The 8872-nt window shown below is 50.4% G+C and overlaps 1 long non-coding RNA gene across 1 annotated transcript; it reads right to left on the minus strand.

The window, feature by feature from the left end:
* Positions 1 to 3375: 3375 nt before the first annotated feature.
* LOC311594028 lies at positions 3376 to 6250 on the minus strand. The gene is made up of 3 exons (XR_014777911.1): positions 6078 to 6250; positions 5667 to 5734; positions 3376 to 5021 (listed from the first exon to the last, which is right to left on the minus strand). It is a non-coding gene; the product is annotated as an uncharacterized lncRNA (long non-coding RNA).
* Positions 6251 to 8872: the final 2622 nt, after the last annotated feature.

Here is an 8872-nt window from a genome sequence, read left to right on the forward strand (position 1 = left end):
GCTTGCCTGTGGTAAGTATAATTCGGCTAGTGCCAGTTCATATAGGTGTGGAGACCAGAGGGCCACCTGTGTGGTCAGTCTCTCCTTCCACCACGTGGGGCCCAAGCATCAAACTCAAGCTGTCAAGCTTGGCAGCTAGCCCCTTTACCCTCTGAGCTGCCTCACTGGCTTCGGTCTCTGCTTTTGAAATGCTTACAGCCCTGAGATGGGCGGAAGCAGGAACTTGGGCCTTCCCAGCTAGTGTTCCAGACCATCTTTCTCTTCAGAGCTTGGCTGGCAGGCTCCCTTCTGCTGGGTGGTCTCCTTCCCGCATCCGTGTGATCGGGTGCCCGCATTGCTTCTCCAGATGGAAAGACTGCAAAGCCGCTCTCCAGAAGATTCTACAGAACATCTAGACCTATGCGAGCCAGCAAAAGAAGACTCAGCAGGGACCCCTTCCTGCCTCTGCCCTCCTCCCTCCCACACCCTCTCTCCCCACCCGTTTTGATGTGTATTTTGTCTCTGATTGATGAGTTATTGGATGACTTCACTCTCTCCTCTACTGAAATAAGGGGAGGAGTACTGTGCACTCTCGCCTCACTCGGTTTTGTTTTTAAGGCACACAAGGCTACACGTAGAGGAATAAAAGAGGAAGTTTGGGTGAGCACAGAGGGATCCAAGGCAGATAATAACACCGTGTTGTCATTGAGAAAGTTTTCTTCCCATAGATCCTTGGGCCAATGTGTGCCCTGGATGGGTGTGGCTATTTCTAGAGCCCAAGGGAATTCAGTGAGCAATTGCCTGGGGAGTAAGCAGACCAGGAGAGCATCTCTGTAGTTTAGGGTGTCCCATGCCAGGAGATGGTGGCTCTTGAGACCACAGCAGCATCCCAGCTATTGGATCCTATAGCGTATGCCACACATTGCCGATTCAAAGCTCCAGATGTTACAGATGTACACTGGAGGCAAAATCACCCAGCTGACAGCAGGAGTGTCCTGTCCTGTTGCTGGCAGCTTCCTGAGCCTGATAAGAATCTCTTGCTGTCTCAGGGCTGGAAGCACTTCCACACTGTGGGGAGCATGTCGCCAGAGCCACCAACCCATGAGACTCACTGCAAAGTAGTAGCACTATTCACTCTGGCCTCCTTTGATCACCTGGAAAGGTGACTCTGGAAACACATGGCTCTGTGTCCACCTGGAGGATGCTGTGTAGGGGAAGGAGGTGGAGACTTCCGGAGAGAGAGGGGGCTCCTGGCATTTCTACAACATCAGGTTCTACCAGGGACAAGCTTGGAAAAGGTTCCCTGGGAGACCACCCTGTGACTGTTCACTTGGAGAGGAGGAAAGAATCTGCGGTAACCAGAGGAGCCCTGGCCAACAAGCAAGCAAGTAAATCAGGGCCATATGTGTGCACTGGCGGCAGGGACCGTTCTATCCTGAGAAGGAAGGGAAAACTCTGCACATTCTGCCGCCCGAAGAAGGGTGGGGGATTTGTAGCACTAGCTACGGGCACAAGCCCAGGGGCCGGGGATTCACCTTTTCCTGTTCTGCTGTGCGACAGTTAACTTGTCAACTTGGCACAGTCTAGAATCATCTCAATGAGAGATTGTCTAGATTAGCTTGGCGCATGGGCGTGTCTAGAGGGGGATCATTTTAGTTATGTTCATGGACGTGGGAGGACCTGCCCACTGTGGGTGGCACAATTCCCTGAGCTTGTCTTGGACTGTATAAAAAGGTTTAAAAAAATTAAATGTGCCGAGCACAGGCATGCATTCCTCTGTTTCTCTTTGTTCTTATGTGCGGATAAGATGTGACCCCCCCTCCCCCCCGCGCCTTGATCTCCCTACAGTGATGGGGCTATTACCTGGAACCATGAGCTAAAGTAAACCCCTTCTCTGATAAGTGGCTTTTGTCAGAGGATTTTAGTGGTGACCAAAACAAAAAATGAAACTAGGACAAAAATTGGTACAGGGGAGCGAGGTGTTGCTGCCATAAACCTGGCCATGTGGTTTTTAAGCCCTTGGAATTTGGGGAGAGCTTAGAACTCGTTGCATGTTGTGAACAGAACTTTATGAGGTATTTGTGTGGGAGCTTGAAAGAGGAGGACCACTGAGAGAAACGTGAACAATGGAAGGTCAGCTCATCAGTTTCAGGGTTTGGGGGCAGAATTAGGCTAGGAGCATTTATGTGACTTTTTTTTTTTTTGCCAAGAACCTCACTGTATTCTGCATGTGTCCTGAGAGCTTCAGAAGGGGTTAAGTCTGAAGATGATCCACTGCTTTGTTTGCCAGGGCAATTCCAAGGCAAGATGGCACTTGGAGCGCTGCTGAATTGTCAGTTGCGGTTGATGGAGGAAAGCTCGACAGCGTTGTGGAGGAGTTCCCTGTCCTTCCTGGGACAATGCCAAGACGATTTCTCAAGAGCATCGCACTGAAGGTGGTGTATCCGTAGTACAGGAGGGCGCGGATACATCTCCGTCTGGCAGCAGAACTCCTCAGTGACATAAGCATTGTCCACATGGCACCAGGTTCATGGTGAAGACGGAGGACTGAGCGGCTTTGTGGAGCTCAGCCGAGGTCGGGCACTATCTGGTAGGGTTGGAGTCCTTGCAAAGAGGACCCCAAAAGCCACTGTGTGGAGCTATGAAGGTGAAGCTTCAGTTGTGATTGAGACCCCAGGATACTGGGTTTCCAGGATTATGCAATGTCTGCTAAGAAAAACTACAGGTGCGGAGTAGAGAAGGCCGATATCTAAAAGAGAAGTTGTGTATGCAGGGGCAGAGCTGGGGTGGGGCTTGCTAAGACCTGTGGAGCCCAGAAGATTGTGTTACAAGTCCAAGATGTTAGATATGGAGCCATAAGAGTCATGTTTCCTTATTGGGTCTTGGTTTTGTTCATCTTGTTGTTCACTGCTAATGCCCTGGTACTTCCTGTTGTTCACTGCTAATGCCCTGGTACTTCCTGTTGTTCACTGCTAATGCCCTGGTACTTCCTGTTGTTCACTGCTAATGCCCTGGTACTTCCTGTTGTTCACTGCTAATGCCCTGATACTTCCTGTTGTTCACTGCTAATGCCCTGATACTTCCTGTTGTTCACTGCTAATGCCCTGGTACTTCCTGTTGTTCACTGCTAATGCCCTGATACTTCCTGTTGTCCACTGCTAATGCCCTGATACTTTCTGTTGTTCACTGCTAATGCCCTGGTACTTCCTGTTGTTCACTGCTAATGCCCTGGTACTTCCTGTTGTTCACTGCTAATGCCCTGGTACTTCCTGTCTTAGTCACTGTTCTATTGCTGTGAAAAGACATGATGACCACAACAACCCTTATAAAAGAAATCATTTGATTGGGGCTGGCTTACAGTTTCAGAGGGTTAGTCCATTATCTTCATGGTGGGAAGCATGGCAGCACGCAGGCAGACATGGTGCTGGAGAAGGAGCTGAGAGTTCAACACTCAGATCTGCAGGCAGCAGGAAGAGAGAGAGATACTGGGCCTGGCACACCTCCTCCAACAGGCCACACCTCCTAACCCTTTGAAATAGTGCCACTCCCTGGTGACTACAAATTTAAATCTATGAGACTCAGAGGGCCACACTCATCCAAAGCAGCACACTTCCCTTTGGGGATAGTGTATTTCCCTGTGCCGTTACATGGTAGGCGGGCCTAACCTGTTGGTTTACATTCATAAGAGCTCACAGTAAAGAAACTGTGGACTTTCAAAAAATTGGAATTTTTTTTTGTCGTTTGTTTGTTTTTGTTTTTCGAGACAGGGTTTCTCTGTTTAGCCCTGACTGTCCCAGAACACTCTTTGTAGACCAGGCTGGCCTCAAACTCACAGGAACTGGCCTGCCTCTGCCTCCCAAGTGCTGGGATTAGAGGTGTGCGCCCCCACACCAGGCCTGGAATTATTATTTATTAGGACTTTAAATGTTATGAGAAAGAACCATGAGGAACTGAGGACAAGGCGTGGAAAGTTACAGCTTACAATGAAGCGGCTTGGCAGTGTATCAAGTTGACAACAGGTGGCATTATGGGAGCTAGTTTTAATTAGCAACTTGACTCAATCTAGAGTCACCTAGGAAGAAAATCCCAGGGAGGTCATATCTGGATCCAATTGGCTTTTCTGTGGGAAATTGTATTGATCACATTAACTGAGTGGGAAGAGCTGCCCATTATGGGTGACACTATTCCCTGGGTGAAGATAAAATAAGGAAAAGGTGATCTTAGCATAGACGTGCATGCACTAACGTCTTTCCATGTGGATATGATAAGACCAGAAGCTTCTATGTCCTCTTGCTTTAACTCCCCTGCAATGGTGGACTGCATCTGGAATGGTGAGCTGACTGACGTAAACGTTCTTCCCTACGGGAGTCTTGCCACGGCAACAGAAACCAAACACACTGGGAGGCCAACAAGGTCTCCGGGAAAAGGTTCATGAGTCGAAAAGAGAAAAGTAGGCCTGAGGACAGACCTACGTGATGGAGTGCTTGCCTTTTAAGCACAGAGACCTGAGCTCAGTCCCCTCCTCAGGGTAGGTGAAGGCTGGTTGACGCCCATAACCCCAGCACTGGGAAGATTGAGACAGGAAATCTGTCCCAAGTCCAGGGGCTGGATACTTACTTCCAAGCCACTTTGGGCTACAGTGTTAGACTCTGCTGTGTGTAATGACGCACATCTGTTATACCAGTGCCTAAAAGATAAAGGCAGGAGAAGGTGCTTTCCGTGCTTGGAATGAGAGGACCCCACAGACTCATTTGCTTGAAAGCTTGGTCCCAGTTAGTAGAACCGCTTGCAATCAGACGTGTGGCATTGTTGGACGATGTGTGCCACCAGGGACGGGCTTCGCAGTTCCAAGAGCCTCCTGCCACCCCCAGTGCACGCGCTGCTTCCTGCTGGCAGTTGAAGATGTGAGCCATCCGCTGCTGCTGCTCCTCCGGTCACCTCCGTCCTGCCAAGTCTCCTCGCGCCATCATGAACTCAAACCTTCTGCAGCCGCAAGGCCCAGATGAGCTCTTTCTTTTATAGGTTGCCTTGGTAACGGTGTCCTACCAGAGCAACAGAAAAGTAATTAAAGTTAAGCTTAAGGTCAGCCCTGGCTACATAGGAACTTTGAGGTCAGCCTAGGATACATAAAACACTGTCTCAAGCCCCCCAACCCCCCCACCCCACCCCCGGTAAGAAAGGTTCTTTCCTGGGCGGAGCCACGGCAACTCCAGCTCCTGGTGCCAAGCGTACAAAGCAGTTTCAGGTGCCCTGTGATGATTGGCCTTCCTCTGAGGAGCTTCTCGTCTGTCATGTAGCAGCCACATGCTTGTACACCTATTGTCTCTTTTCCCTCTCTCCTCCCCTAGATTTGAGAGCCAGTCAAATACATATTTTAAAGTACCTATCACATATATGCTACTGGGTTAGGGTTTGGGGAGGAGCTCCCTATGAAGGATGACCCCACTTCCCTGCCCATTCTTGCCAGGCACTGCTTATTAATTGTCACACACACACAGTCCCCAAGGAAGATTTCCTCAAGCCTGCGGGCGCCAGTACAGGAAGCACTATTCACCTCTACTAAGGTTGTCCGCCGCTGACAGGCTTCCAGGGGAGTGGTGAAGGCCTTCCTTTCTCGGGCACTTGTCCTCAGCTAAATAACAAATGAGAAACCCTGGTCCTCCCAGGGGCCCACGCCGTCATGTTACCCAGACATTGAGTCCTCGGAGCGTCTGAGAAAGGCTGAACATGGTAACACACACGTTGATCCCAGCATCTGAAAGGCAGAGGCAGGCTGATCTCTGTGAGTGTGAGTCCAGCCTGATGTACATAAGTGCGGTCCAAGTCTATATAGAGAGACCTTGTCTCAAAAAACAAAAACCTAAACAAAACAACAACAAAACCAAGTATCTCTGGAGCTCGTGAAGTCGCTGTACAGGCCTGTTACACGCAATGCTCCTTCTGTCTGAAACATTACTCCTTACTGTCTAGGAGGCCTGATGGGTGCCTCCCTAGAGATGACTCTAGCCTTGGCCTCAGCAGGTCTCCTCAGGAGACCCTGGCACCTCATCTTTTTATGATTATCTCTTCTAAGGCACAAACTGGCTCGGCCCGCTCACCTTTCTGACACCACACTTAGCAGCTCCACATCAGTAAATGGCTGCAGACTGAGATGGATGAGGCTCTGGTGGTTTTCTGGAATGTCGGTGGTAAGTAAGCCCATGGAAACCAGCGTTCCGGCGGAGCACTGGGCATTGCGCTAGTTACTCTCACCTCTTCCCGCATGGGAAGCTGCAAGGTGAGCTGTGTCTCTTGCACAAGCTTATGTCCTTGTGCAATCTGCCTTCCTCACTCCCCACCCGTCCACCCTGGGGGCTCAGGTGAGCAGTGCAGTCAAGCATAGAGTGGCCACCGTGGGACCAGCGATCGTGGAGGCAACTGAAAAATCATGCTCTTTAGATACAGAACAGCATAGTCAGGAATGCACGCGTGACCATCAGCAGTTCCAGACCAGAGTTAGAAGAAAGTCTGGCTGTGTGGCTGTCCTCAAAGGCTCCAGGGATCAGGCCCTTCGGCCTCTTATAGTCTCTGGTGACCCTCGGCACTCCCTGGCCAGTGGATGAATTACTCTACTCCCTGTTGTGTTGTTCCATGACAGCCTGTGTTTTAAATCCTCTTCTCTTCTCACAGGATCCCGCCAACCCCCCACACCCACAGTATTGGATACTGGGTCTCCTTCAATCCAGGATTATCTAAAGACAATTACATCTGCATCTACATAATTAACTACATCTTCAAAGAACCTACTTCCAAATAAGGTTACTGTATTAGTTAGCTTTTCCTCTTGCTATGACAAAACACCTGATAAAGGCGACGTAAGGATGAAAAGGTTTGCTAGGCTCACAGTTCAAGGGAGCTGCCTCTCATGCTGAAGTAGGCATGGCTGCAGGATGTGAGGCAGCTGGTCACACTCCAACCACCATTTTGAAGCCGAGAGAGAGAGAGAGAGAGAGAGAGAGAGAGAGAGAGAGAGAGAGAGATCTAGCTGATGCTCAGCTTGCTTTTTATGCAGGCTGGGACTCCAGCCCACAGAGTGGTGCCAGCCATATTCAGGGTGGGTCTTCCTGCCTCAGTTAACCCTTTCTGGAGACACTGTCATAGTAAAGACAAGTTGACAATAAGATGGGTCATCGCAGCCACCCTGTGAGGTTCGGCTGGGCTGACCTCACCCTGACTGGGGTAAGCTCCTCCCTGAAGGTCTGTCCATAGCCTGGGGTTTCCAGAACAGCTACAGATTATTCTCCTTTCTTCAGGGCCAGACTGAGGTGAGGTCACCTTGGAGTCCCTCACCATCAGCCGTGCCTCTATTTCATTTTTCATGTATATGTGTGTTTTTAAAATCTGTTTTATTTCCTAAACGTCTCACCAGGGCCAGGATAATGTCTTTAGATTTTTGTAATACTCACTACTGGCTGACAGAGGATCCATTGTCCCTGGCTGGTGGCCCTTGGGGAGATGTAGGTTTCTTTCCTTCTGGGGCCTGGGACTGGTCTCAGCTGCCCCCAAATCAGGCCTTGGCTGAGAAGTGGGGTGTGGAATGGACCCCGGGAGAGTAGTAAACCTCAGGCAGGAACGAGGCAGGGTTTGAATGTTGACATTTGAATGAGATGATCTGCAGCCTAGGAGAGCTCAGCGGCTCCTCTACTTCCAGGGTCTAGCTGGCTGCAAGAAAGCTCCAAGATGGGGTTTCTATAAAGCTCTCAAGCATGGCAGGAACATGGTGATTCACATGCCTGCCTGTGCTGTGATGCACTGCAGGCTCTGCACACTTCCCAGCACACAGGGCACATGGCAGCCGTAAATGGAAAGCTTTAATATCGGGGAGAGGGATGCCTGGGGTCTTTGGAGTACAGAGGGGATCAGGAAAGGGCAAGAAGTTCAGTCCACAAAGTTCTGGGAAGGCAGAAGGCCTCTGCCTCCTTCCTCCAGAATTCCCTAGTTCAGACCCCTCCCAGCTTCCCTTGCACCCCCCCCCCCAGGTAAGGAACTGGCACAGCTACAGGACAACCAATGGCCCAGCAGTGGCTGGCTTGCCTGGAAGGACTGCAGCCTCCATCCCATAAACACGAGCTGCCTGTGGCACTCTTTCCTATGCTTGGGCTGAAGAAACGAATTGCTGAGTCACAGACGAATGTTTTTCAGCTACATTTGGGGGCATGGGCCTCTCAGAGGCCCCACTCCAGACTAGCAGAGCGTTGCCGGGCTCTGTCTGGTAGACATGCCCCCCTTTCTTTACTTCTGGGGGAGGAACTGTGGGAGATTGCTATCCACAAAGCCTCTGTCCTTTGAAAGCCGCACACTACAGTTGAGATCAAAACAACTGCTTTCACCTAGCCTGGGAGGTCTGTGACAGTCACTTTGAAGCAGACAGCCTGCCATGTGGAGAATAAAGGTAGACAGAGAACAAGACCAGAGCCTGGTGTCTGCAGAAGCACAGTGCCTAGCACCCAGGGGTGCTCGGCCCTGGGAGCCAGTGAGATGGCTCCACAGATGAAGGCTCTTGCTACCCAGTGATGCAAGCCTGACAGCCTGAGGTCAGTTTCTGGAAGTAGAAGGACAGGTTGCCCTCAACCCTCCCCACACACAGGCCATGGCCTCCCATATTGATCACTAATACAGCTTTAAAACAGGGCCGGAGAGACGGATCGATGGTTTAAGAGTGCTTGCTGCTCTTGCAGAGACCCAAGTTAGGTTTCTAGAGCCGTTGTCATACAGATCACAACTGTTTGTAACTCCAGCTCAAAGGGATGCCTTTTTCTGACCCTGAGGGCACCTGCTTTTGTATCCCCCCCCCCTTCTCTCAGAAAACAAATCTTTTAAAAAATCCAAACAACAATAAAACCCTCAGATGCTT

This window comes from Acomys minous, assembly GCF_964271855.1.
Source record: "Acomys minous genome assembly, chromosome: 3".
NCBI classification, from domain to species: Eukaryota; Metazoa; Chordata; class Mammalia; order Rodentia; family Muridae; genus Acomys; species Acomys minous.